Raw genomic sequence first — 13,463 nt, 5'->3', positions numbered from 1 at the left:
TTTTCCAAACTCGAGATCTATGAGAGTTCATGGTAATTTTTCTGAAAAATTTCTTTTGAAAGTAGATTGTAATATTAAGGGAATGTTTTTCAACATTTGATCAGTATTATTATTCTCTCATTTCATTTTAATTAAATAAATAGATTCGATTCTCAGAAGGAAGAAACACAAAGCAGATTGTGAATAATTTTTGTAAGATGTTTTTCCACATGCTTGTTAAGATTTCAAATGTTTTGTGAATTAAAAAAAACTTAATGTTAAAACACATAATTAATCAAATAAATTAAACAGCTTTTTTTTTAACCAATAATATTTATTTTCCACCGACCGGTTTCAAAGCAAACAAGCTTCTTCGTCAAAGTTTACGTAACTAATTAATTGATTTGAATTTTTTTTATTTTTATCATGTTCATTAAATACTACACGTAGACCCAATAAATCAAATCATTTTTTCCCTACACGGGTGGTAATTTGATATCTCTATTTTCGAAGTTAGACAGGAGAGGACTAAAAAAAATTAGTGGTTAAAAACAAAGTTGTTTTATTTATTTTATTATAATGAATAACACAAAGTTAGTGCTTCAAATATAAACTTTATGCATAATTAATCATTTGCGTTCCCGTGTTCCTTACACTCCTACTTTCCTTCATTCATCCTCCACCACTCCTTATCACATTCCTTCTTTTCCCTTCCCCCTGTCTCCTCGTTTTGTCCGTATTTCTTTTATTTTAATTTATATAAAGAACACTGCTTCAATTATTTACAATTTCATTTTTTATATTTAATTAAAAAAATGTCTGGACGGAACTCGTATTAAAAAATTCGAACTTAAAACTCATCATCATTCCTTTTCCGCACCTAATGGTGCATAGGGCACTGCATTGGTACACCAATCACAGCGTATCTTAAACATTTTTGTTACATTTAGGTAAGATGATCAGTCTTACGCTTCAGGTGCCAGTCCAGGGTACTATGAAACATTTTCATGTAATTTTTTTTTGATTAAATATTTCTTGTCAAGCCTGGTGGGAATCAAACCCGATACCTCTTTTGTGGTAGGTAAACACGCTGACCACTACATCACGACGCCGTCATTTTATACTTAATCAGTAATGAATTCATGAAAATATCGGAGCAATAAGAAACCATGAAGAAACTAATGACACGGATTATTAATAATATAGTATGAAAGCAAAAAATATTGAAATTTGAAATTCCTACGCAGACTAAAGTAAGCCACGTTCCAATTGGACAAAAGTTCCATCAACATATAGTACAAAAATACTTAAGTGAAGACTTAAAAACCTGATCTTTAATTCAACGCTCTAAATATTTTTTAGATACGTCATTTGGTATCCTCGGGTAATAGTTTGCGCGTTTGTCCCTTGAGGTCCCGTATTCGATTCCTCACAAAGTCAACATGAAATTTAAAAATAAAAAAAAATTCTTTGCAATATTTCACTCTCCTTGACTGGCACCTGAAGCGTTAGACTTATCATCTTATCATCGTATATAAAATATTGTTTTGATTAATTTAGTGATATTGATTTAATTCACATTTCCAAAAATTAGTGGTTAAAAACCAAGTGCTTTTATTTATTATATTATAATAAATAAGCTAAAAGCTAGTGCTTCAAATCTAAACTTTACACATTTATTGAAACACAAGTTTTAAATTCACTGAACCAAATTCTTGTGTTGAGTCGAAACGAATAATACAATTGAACAAATATTACACAGAAAAATAATATTATTAAAAAATAACACATGCCACATCAATGTAAAAAGGACGAAGACAAACATTTGATTTACATGAATCGAACTAACTCAAATATTTGAAAAATCACTCAGATTTTCCTTCTCAAATCCTTCCCCCCAAAAAAAGTCCTAAACCCCTAACTTGAATATAAAGGGTATAGGGTATAAAGGATAGATGTCAATTTTTTAGCGACCGACCGAAGTTTCGGTTACGGTTTCAATCAGTTTCGGTCAGTAAAATGAGTTTCGGCCAAAACTGCGGTCGGGATGCATAGGATTATGTTCGGCAGTTCTCAGGTGGAAAATTAGCATACTTAGAGAAATTGGATTGTTGAACATTAAAAAAATCAGGTTTTGTATTGCCTGTATTGTTTGTATTTTGTCTAACATTAAGAATCAAAAGTAAATTGATTTGTTGACTGTAGTTAGTAGTTCTAAGATCTTTTGTTTATATTTATTTATTTATTATTGTTAAACGCACCGATTCCCTCTTATACTTAATAAGGGGAACCTTCGCTCACATCACCCAAGACTTGTTCCTTAAAATTTATAAAACATATGTTCGTCCGCTCCTGGAGTATGCCTACCAAATCTGGAGTCTCTATTTTAAAAAAGATATAGAGTTGTTGGAGAAAATCCAGAGGAGAGCAACTAGAATGGTAGTTTCTTTAAGAAATAAATCATATGAGGACCGCTTAAGGGAGCTCGGGTTAAGTTCACTGGAAGAGCGGAGGCAGCGTGGTGACTTGATTGAAACGTTCAAAATCTTAACTGAGCAATATAATGTACCCAAGTTGAAATCAATCTTCACTATGAATAAAAACCGCCATCTCAGAGGTCATTCATTGAAACTAAACACTACCTCCTTCTCCAACCTCAGGAAGAACTTCCTGACAAACCGAGTTGTGGAGGAATGGAATGGCCTTCCCGAGAAGGTGATTGGTGCTAGTTCGGTTAATGTGTCCGAAAACCGCCTAGATGCACACATCAATTTATAATATTAAAAAAACCATGTACACTTGATATACACGCATCAGCTTAATAGCTGGTAGTTTATTATTAATAAAGAAAATTTATATTTTTGTAATTCTTTTATGGTTAATAAGTTGAAATTTCAAATATCAAATCAAAAAACGCTAAAACGAAACAAATTTACTCTTTGAATTTGTGCCTTTTATTTAATTGTGTATTTTATCCAACACTCATCTTAATGAACTCGTGATGTTAACAACAAAAACGCCTAATTTCAGGCGTTTTGAAGTGACTTTTAACTTATTTACATAAGTTTTGGTTTCAGCCGAAACTAGAACAGAAATCGAAATTCGGTTTCGGTTTAGGCTGAAAATCTTGTTTCGGTCGGTCACTACAATTTTTATATGTTATAATAATAGCATATGACGGCAGTTCTGTTTAATAAAAATTGACATAAGGTTTCTACTTTCCAAGATATTTTTTTTCCACTCTATGCCAGTCCACGTTTTCATATATGGCATAATCGGTTGGGGCGCTGCGGCAAAATATACCTAGAATCCATCATTAAATCACAAAAAGCTATGATTAGAATATAAAAAAAAAACCCATCGTTACCTATCAAGTTTACTGTTTTCAGAATTTCCAGTCTTAACTTTTAATCAATTGTTCAATAAATGCATACTTGCATCAAAACACAAAACTGTAAACACGCAGAAATATACAGATCATTCACACCATCATCAACACAAACAAATTCTTCATTGTTCCCAAACTAAGGACCACATCGGCCCAGCGCTAAAACTATATAATAAACTTTCTTCATCAATTAGAGATATAAAACCAGTACAGAGGTTTTCAAGAGCTGTGAATATGTGGCTCTTGGACAAGGCACAATGCCCTTGAAACATAATGTATTATTTCTGTACTTTTTAGTCTATGTTTTGGTGGAAGGTATGATGAGCGGTGATTGCGTGGTGGCCGCTGTCTTCGGGTGAATATTAAAATATTTAAGCGAGTGACCGTGGATTGCCTTGCTGTCAATTACTGCTGTGCTACCCGTGGGTGCAATATCCTACCGATACCACACAATACAGATACAATTTGCATCTTGATTTGTACGGGTTTACCTACATAGATAGATGCAACAAAAAATTCACATTGAGAAATATACATGGCACATTTTTCTTTATTATAGGTGATTATGTAAAAATATTTTTTTATGTATTTATTTATTTATTGTGGATAACTTATATAGCGCCATTTTCGTAATAAAATACCTCAAGGGCGCTTTACATGGTGATTCTATTGTTAAGTTAATTTAATTGAAGCTTTAAATTTGTAATTTAATTAAAATAATTTATTTTGTTGTCACGTGCTACGGATTTATTCAAATGATTTAGAGAACAAGTGGGTTTTAAGTTTTTTCCGAAACATCAGTTCACTTTCACAGCCTCGCACCTCTGCTGGGAGAGCATTCCATGCCATAGGGCCTGCGACCGCAAATGCGCGCTCACCAAATTTAGTGCGCTGTTTGCGTAGAGGTATAATAACTTTTCCTCTCGCCGTAGACGTAGCTGATCTAAGCGTGAGACGCCTGTCAGCTAGTTCATCTGGAATGCATAGTTCCCTTAGATATTCCGGAGCCGAGTTGTGCAGTGACTTATACATAAGCCAACAGAGTTTGTATTCGACCCTCTGTGGAAAACGTAGCCAGTGTAGTTCCCGAAGTAGTGGAGTGATATGACTGAACTTAGAGATTCCGAAAATAAGTCTCGCTGCGGCATTCAATACAGATTGTAGGCGAGTCATTTTGTTCATTGGTAGACCTGCATAGATACCATTACAATAATCGACTCTAGACACTACAAACGCATTTATTAATTGACGGGCGGCATCAACCGGCAAATTTTTGCGTATGCATTTAATTTGTCTCAGCTGGTAGAAGCATGAACTTATCGTTCTACTAATTTGAGCGTCAAGAGATAGGTCAGAATTGAGTAAAACTCCCAGTAGTTTAACGGTGGGTAAAACGGCACTCCCTACATTGGGTAGAGCCGTATCCTGGATCAAATTCTGTCGTCTGGCTGAAGCCACCCACAGTTGTTCAGTTTTTGATGGGTTTAATGTTAGTCTGTTTTCAGCCATCCAGTTTCCTATTTTCTTGATGCATCCATCAATTAAATTGACAAGCACACTTCTCTCGCCTGGTTTGCAATAAAAATAAATCTGCGTATCATCTGCATAGCAGTGCGACCACAATCCACATTCTTTGATAATGTTCTCTATATCTTTAGTGTAAAGGAGATAGAGAAGTGGTCCGAGTACTGACCCTTGAGGCACTCCTGTAGACACCCGAAAGTTGGTTGAGCTTTTACCCTGGAACACGACTGCATATTTTCTTTTATTAAGATATGAACTGAACCACATATGTGCCTGATCACGGATACCATAAGTTTTCTCCAGACGTTCAAGCAAAATATTATGGTCTACAGTATCAAATGCAGCACTCATGTCCAGAAGAGCCATCAACACCAGATTACCAGAGTCCACCGACGTTATAATGTCAGACAGTACTCTTATCACTCCCGTCTCCGTGGAATGAAAACGTCGGTATGCCGATTGCCTTACCGAAAATAAAGAATTCCGCTCGATATAGTTAACGAGCCTGTGAGAAACTATTTTTTCTAGTATTTTTGATACGATGGGAAGATTTGAAATAGGGCGAAAACTGGAAAGATCTTCCACATCTAGTTGGGAATTTTTTAAAAGTGGAGTTACATTTGCTTTTTTTATGGCTCTCGGAACAATGCTGCGCTCCATGGATGTATTAAATAAATCTGTTAAAAATGGAGCTAATACGTTAATGCATTTTTTCAAAAGCCATGTTGGCATCGGATCTAATATACAATGTTTGTTGGGTAATGCCGCAACAATTTTTTTAACCTCATTTATAGACGTTGGTTCAAATTTACTGAATTTTTGAAGGGCATTATCTAAAATTACAGGTTTTTTCGCTGAACTACACGCCAGTCTGATTTTTTTGACTTTATTTGTAAAAAAAGTCGGCAAAATCAGTGGCAGTAGCGCTTGTGTTAGATGTCTCTGCTATACAGTCACCACGAACAGATTGAAGGCTTCGCCAGAGTTGTTTTGGAGACTTTTTCTGTTCAGTGATTTTTGTACACCAGAAACGAAAGATTTTTGTACACATTGTATTAATATTATTTTTGCCATGTAATTGTTAATTTTTTTATTAAAATGCCTAATAAAGATTATTGTTATTATTATTATTATTATTGATTGAACAAAACAAAAAAACGCGTACAGGGGATTAAGGGTGGACGTCAGTAAAATACAGGAAATAAAGCGATAATTTCATGTTAAAGAAAACAGTATATGCTCTTCACATTAAGCAAGTTCCTGTATATTTATAAGTTTATTTTATAACATTATTGTCCGTGAGGTACGTTCTATCTCAAAACTTCCTTTTTTGACAATTATTCTTAATATCCTGTACCGTTTGTAAAAGTTTTGTCATTGAGATACACTTAACACCTTCTTTCGTTGGATATTAATAAATCAGCTGGACCTGATAAAATACCTCCTATTTTTCTTAAACATTGCGCCTCAGTACTGGCTGAACCCATAGCTTTATTAATCAATAAATTATAGTCCCTAGGGCATTTTCCTTCTAAGTGGAAGTCCTGCTATGTCACACCCATTTTCAAAAAGGGCGATGATACGGATATAAAAAACTACCGTCCTATTTGTATACAGTCTGTCATTTCTAAATTGTTTGAGTCACTAATCCTTGATCGAATTCAACCGCAAATTTTAAAAATAATTGATAATAAACAGCATGGTTTTGTGAAAGAAATATCAACTGCCACAAACTTAATCCTTTATCAGAATTTTATTAGTGAAGCTCTCACCAAAAATCATCAGGTTGACAGTATATAAACTGACTTCAGCAAGGCGTTTGATAAAATTTCACATAAGGTAATGCTTGCCAAATTATTTGGTTTGGGATTTCGTGAAGCGTTTCTCGATTGGTTTTATGCCTACCTGTCAGGCAGATTGTTATATGCTAAAATTAAAAATTCGCTATAAAATTGCTTCTTTGCAACCAGCGGTCTTCCGCAAGGCAGTCATCTGGGTCCTATATTGTTTTTGATTTTTGTAAACGACATAACATTATGTTTCCGAGATAACGAAGTTTTGCTGTTTGCTGATGATATAAAAATATATAGGGAGGTAACAAACATAGGTCATTGCGAAACTCTGCAATCTAACTTAAATTGCTTAAATGTATGGTGTGAAAGGAATAATTTGTTCCTCAATGTTGACAAATGTAAAGTTTTGACTTTTTGCCGAAATAAAAATCCAATAGCTTTCAACTACACCATAAATTCTATAAATTTGGAGCAAATGACTGAAATGACCGATCTTGGCATTACATTCGATGAAAAATTAATTTTCATTAAAGGTATACAGAGCATAACAAATAAAAGTATGAAAACTTTGGGATTTCCGTTGCGAACGATCAGAGATTTTGACTCAGTTTATATAATGAAAATTTCATATATTGCTTTAGTACGTAGCCAACGTGAATACAACTCGGTTATATGGTCACCATATTATAAAGTACATATAAATAATATTGAAAGAGTTCAACATAAATTTTTACGTTTCGTTAATTTAAAATAAGGTATTTTAGTTAAAGATATTAAATACTCATACTTAAAAAAATACTTAAATGTACAAACATTAGTAAATAGAAGAAAACTGAATGATTTGTTATTGTTATTTAAAATATTAAACTCAATATTTGATTGTTCCGAACTGTTACAACCGATTAACTTGCGAGTTCCGGGCCGGGTTACCCGCTTTAATAAATTATTCTATGTAAATGTATCTACATCAAACTACAGTGCACACTCGCCAATGAGGAGAATTCATACATTTGCAAATGAATACGCAAATGACGTAGATATATTCAATATAACACTTTTGAATTTTAAAAGGCAGTGTATCAATTAACTATCTTTAAATTGTAATACCTAAATAATACTATGTTGATTTCAATTGTTTGCCGTTTATTGACTTATATATGTATTCTAAATAAGTATTTTTCTATCTTCTTCTAATTTTAAGATTATTTTAATACAACCTATACGCACAAATGTACTCCTGTTCCCCACTGCAATAATTGTATGTATTATTATGTATCCCCATATATTTTCTACTAATATGTAATTATTTTTTTTATTTTTCTTATTTCATTTTTATTTTTCTTTCTCTTCTTAATTCATTTTTATTTTTGCTCCTTTCTTTGTGTAAAATGCATTTCTGTCTTCATATTTAAAAATGCACCTCTGTTCTTTCCACTTTTATGCTAATATGTAAAGATGATTTTTTAAATATTTTTCCTTTTCTTCTAAAAATAATTTATATGTTGTTTGCTACTTCTTTGTAAAATACATGTCTGTCTTTATTTGTATATATGTATGTAAAACGTGTAAAAGCCTAAAGGGCGTTTAAATAAATAAATAAATAAAATACGATCCTCCGAAATATGCAATATTCTTATGTACAATTATTGGAATACCAATGAAGTGATTTATACAATTTCACATCATCAGGTGCGGATAAAGGTATGATGATGATAACTCTAGCTAAGTGGTTCAGTTTTGAACTTTCATTTGACTGATGTCACGCTAGGCTATCTACGATACAAGACTTGATGGTTTAGTGTCTCTTTATTTTTTTAAAAGATAAAATTTTATTTTTTGAAATCTTCAAATTGACATTTTTACAGGAGATTTGGAAAGTAAAATTTATTTAAATATGCAGGGTTTCAATACAAAAAATACTTATCCTTGGTATGCGGAAAATGAATGAGACGCCAAGCAATAAATCTGTATAAGAGAGAACACGAAGATGGAACTCAAAACAAGGAAGGCAGATACGCTGTTTTGTGGCCGGTGTTTGTGTATTTAAACGGTTATTAGCAGTAAGCGCTAGTGCATGCATGTAAGATGACCGGCGTATTTATTATTTTGTTATTACAGGGCTAAATTATATTTTAATAAATTATGGAAAGATAATTATTAAACAGTATCTGAATTTCAGAATATTTCATTTTTTGTCAAGGTAACACGATGTTACATCACCACGCGCAAATGGATTTTTTACCAGAGACTTTTAGTTCATTTAAGTATTCGAAAAATAAAAAAATAGAAGTAGCTACTTTTTGCGTGTTGCTTATAATGCGTGATAGTTGGAACATATGACGTAAGAGCCAACAATTAATCTCTAGCAATGACATCGTAACGTGTTGCACGTCATGCTAATGGCACCCATGTGATTATCATTGATTGATCTTTTTAATCATGCGCGTAAAACAGGAAAAAGGACTTACCAATATGCAAGCTTCTATCCTGCATGACAATTTCACTTTAATATTCATAATTATATTTTTACTTTCGCATGCACGAAACTGAGTTTATTTATTCAAAAAGCAATTACGTACACTTTACTCTAATATGTTTTGCACAAATAATAATAAATAATTATCTTTATTTGTCATTTAAAACAATTACGTTCAGATAGTACAAAATGGGCCTTACTTATAAGAATAGGAATCCGTACTTATTCTAGCACTATAATAAGGATTGCAATCACATCTGTATTCTACCACTATGCCTAGGAGTAACTTTATACTAAGTTTATGAGTAAGGCCTATTATAATAATTTATCAGGCCTTATTAATAAAGCTGGTATAATATGTGCAGCAGTTTGTCATTTTTTAAATCAATACCATAAATTTTATTGGATTCCTTAGAAGATTAGTGTCAAAAAACATGCAATAAAAAAGGCTAAAATAAAATTACGTCAAATAAAAAATACGCATGGAGTATCAAAAATACATCTCCTTCCTCTTCCTTAATCTCTCCTCCTTTCCTTTTTCCTCTGTTTTCCTTTTTCCCATTGAGTAATAGTTTGGTAATTTATAAACAAATACGTTTATTTTTATTTTTATATATCTTTAGCTTTTCAATCTTTGTTTTCTATTGAATATGTTCTGTAACTTGAATTATATTATTTATAATTTTTTATTTTATTGGTTAGTTAGAAGAAATTTCCATTTGGAAATAAGCCTGCTAATGTACAAATAACATTATTTACAAAAAATTTAGTAAAAAAAAAAAAGATAATTAGAATAATGAAACATTTACAAGTGAAGTAAATGTTTAGAAAATATCGTTTGTGATGAAAATAATTGACATATCGTGCCTACTAAAAAATAATTAATTAAGAAAACTAACATTTAATTGTACACACAACCTTTGTGTGAACTTTAAAAACAGAGAGATGCCTTACAAAGAGTTGCTCAAATAATTTAATCACACGTAGAATGGGAAACATGAAAAAAAATAAGAAAGATGATGCGTCTGAATTTAATAACTTGTAATATAAAGTCTGTTCATTATTACAAGAATTTCCAAATCAAGAAACCAGCCGCGTGATACCGGATGGAAAATAGCTTATTTCACACGTATTTTATTTGGGAAATCAACAGTTCTACATACATATTTAGTAAACAAACAGATATAGTGTATAAACTCAGAACTAATAACAGATTTCCTCATAGTATACAAAGTTAGCAAAGAAAATATATTACATATCAAATAAATACATATAATTTATACATTTAAAAATTTTATTTTCATGTACTCAATAATCAAAGAATTTTTAAAATATTTATTTTAAGAACATTAAGTTACTGTAAATTGAGCGGGATTAGGACAAGAATGCTTTAAGAGAGGACAAGGAGGGGAAGGTAGATGTACATATTTATTATTATAAGGTCTACTAAGTTACATAATGCATTTTGATCATCTTGATCTAAACGGCACGGTAAAATTATGGTGGATTGACATTTATTAGAATCGTTAGTACCTATTTAAATTTGACAATATTTTTATTTTTCGTTTTTTTTATAAAACTCCGTAGTAAATGTTAATAAAAATATCAATAAAAACGCCTGGGTCAATGTTTTTTTTAAAAATAAAAATATTAGCGTTCTTATAATTTACCAAAACATCTCAATTTTGGTGACCAAGGAGTTGAAAATAGCTCACTTATAGAAAATGGAAATCAATTTGGGGTAGAGTGGGGTTCAAACCTCGGATCTCTGATCCGTGAGTCCAATGGTCCAATCCACAGTATTGTATTTTATCATACCGTATAGATTTTGCCGTGGTGTGAAATAGGCTAATATGCGATATCATGCAGTGGGCACGTGGTTTGCACGTGCTCAGCGGTCCAGTACGGCAGTAATTAAATTAATTATTTTTCTACATATTGATTATAACGTAAGTTAAAAATAGTTGTTTTAGTTGTTTTTTCAACGTTTTTTAAGTTTATGGCGCACAATGCAGGTATACAATTATTTATTTATTTATTTAATGTATATAAATTTATGTACTATGTGTATTTTGTTTTAAGTATGTCTTCCTCAAGATGGAGTGCCATGCAAGAGGTCATGGGTTCGATTCCCGACGTGGTTGATATGAAATATTTATTAAATAAAGTGTTTTTACACTAGAATATTTCATAGTTCCTGAACTTGCACCCGAAGCGTGAGACTGATCATCTTACCTTCATTTAACGAAAATGATCAAAATACGTTGCGTTTGGTTAACCAAGACAGCGCCCCATGCACCACTGAGTGCGGAAAGGGAATGATAATTACTATTTTTTTTACTATTTTGACTATTTTTCAAGGTGGTTACTCATCTTATTCGTGTCTCGTAACTTAACTGTCAATTTAATTAAAACTTTATCTAAAAAAAAAATATTGTATTTCCCTAAAAAGGTAGATATTATTTAAGCAAACCTGTTATTTTTTGCGCCATTAATAATTTTCAATAATCATTTTAAGTATTGGCATTTTGATAAACAACTTCTGAAATGGTTTTTCCTGAACCAATTAACATGATTTATGTCGTAATAAATTATTGAGGACAATACGTACGAAAGTCCTTCTTAACATTTTATTATAAATGGGAATGATTCTCCATACGCTTGGCTTACTAAAACTAGATAAATAATAATGTTTGTCACATGAATTAATTTACTCAATAAAATATAATTTGCGCAATCAGTAGATGTATAAATACAACTGGGGAGTTCTGTAATTTATTTGTATCCTAGGCAGTAATAAATAATAACACAAATTAATGTATTTAATCCTTGAAATACCGTGCTAAAAAAATTATCTACAAACGGTGCTGTAACGTAATGTTACGTTAAGCAAAAGACGAGGTGATGGGGACTTGAATGAGTTCTTGCTGTTTCCTGACGGACGGTGTAATTTTAGTCCTTTTACACCGGGAAATACTACAGTTAACTTCATCTTGAAGCTCCATCATTAAACTTGAAATGTCAGTTACGTTATTCCGCCGAAGTGTCCACAATTTATTTTTTCAACGTTAAACATGTCGAATTTCGTGCAAAAAACTAGTATTTGCGGGAAATTTTATTGCCTTTTTTATTTTAATCTGCAACTTAACCACAAAGAATTCTTATGAAGACACGGTGATCATGCTCTGTTTGAACATCACCGTACATCATCATCATCGTCATATCTACTCTGCACCATGATCAGTAGTATATATGATATGATCACCACCATGTAGTATATTATAAGCTCCTAAAACCCAAAGAAATAATCACGGGAGATCGTTATCGACTACATTTGATGCGTTGCAATCATTTTAGAAAAAACGGCTGCAATATGAGGAAAAACACGGCAAAGTAATTTTACAGCATGACAACGCTCGGCCACATGTTGTAGGGTCAGTCAATACATACTTGAAAACGCTCAGATGGGAAGCCCTGCCCCACCCACCGCGCGCTGTATTCACCGGACATTGCTTCTTCCGATTTCCGCTTGGTCCGATCGATGGCTCATGGCCTGACTGAGCAGCATCCCCATTCTTGCGAGATGCCATAAAATGGCTCGAATCGTGGATAACCTCAAAAAATTAGGCAATTTTTCAAAATAGTATCCGTAAGCTGCCAGAACGATGGAAGTAAGTAGTCGCTTGCGAGGGACAATACTTTCAATGACATCTTATTTACTTATTAAAATAATAAAAATGCGAAAAAACATAGAAAAATTATTTTTGTCCAGAATATTAATCATTTCAAAGATGGTGAAAGGTAATTTACATTTGTTAGATTACAGTGCTTTCTATGTTTACTTTTGTATGGGTACTACCATATTTGTGTACCATGTTTACGTGCATACCTTATTTTTTGAGTATTTTAATTGTTACTATTTTTTTTACTTTTAAAATAATTTTATTGATCTTTGTATTAAATATATGTGCTTTATTGAATATGTATATAATATATATTTTGTATCTCTTAAAAAAAACATTTTTTTTAAATGAACAGTTTTATTTGCACACATAGTTTAAATTTTAAATTTTATCTTTATAATCTATATCTAAGCATGTTTTTTATATGAAACTTTTTATTTAAAATAATTTTATTGATCTTTGTATTAAATATATGTGCTTTATTGAATATGTATATATTATACATTTTGTATCTCTTAAAAAAAAACTTTTTTTAAATGAACAGTTTTATTTGCACACATAGTTTAAATTTTAAATTTTATTTTTATAATCTATATCTAAGCATGTTTTTTATATGAAAC

This window comes from Micrasema longulum, unplaced genomic scaffold (assembly GCF_059751315.1).
Source record: "Micrasema longulum isolate JH-2025_06_02 unplaced genomic scaffold, ASM5975131v1 h1tg000180l, whole genome shotgun sequence".
NCBI lineage: Eukaryota > Metazoa > Arthropoda > Insecta > Trichoptera > Brachycentridae > Micrasema > Micrasema longulum.
This window is presented reverse-complemented; position numbering follows the sequence as displayed.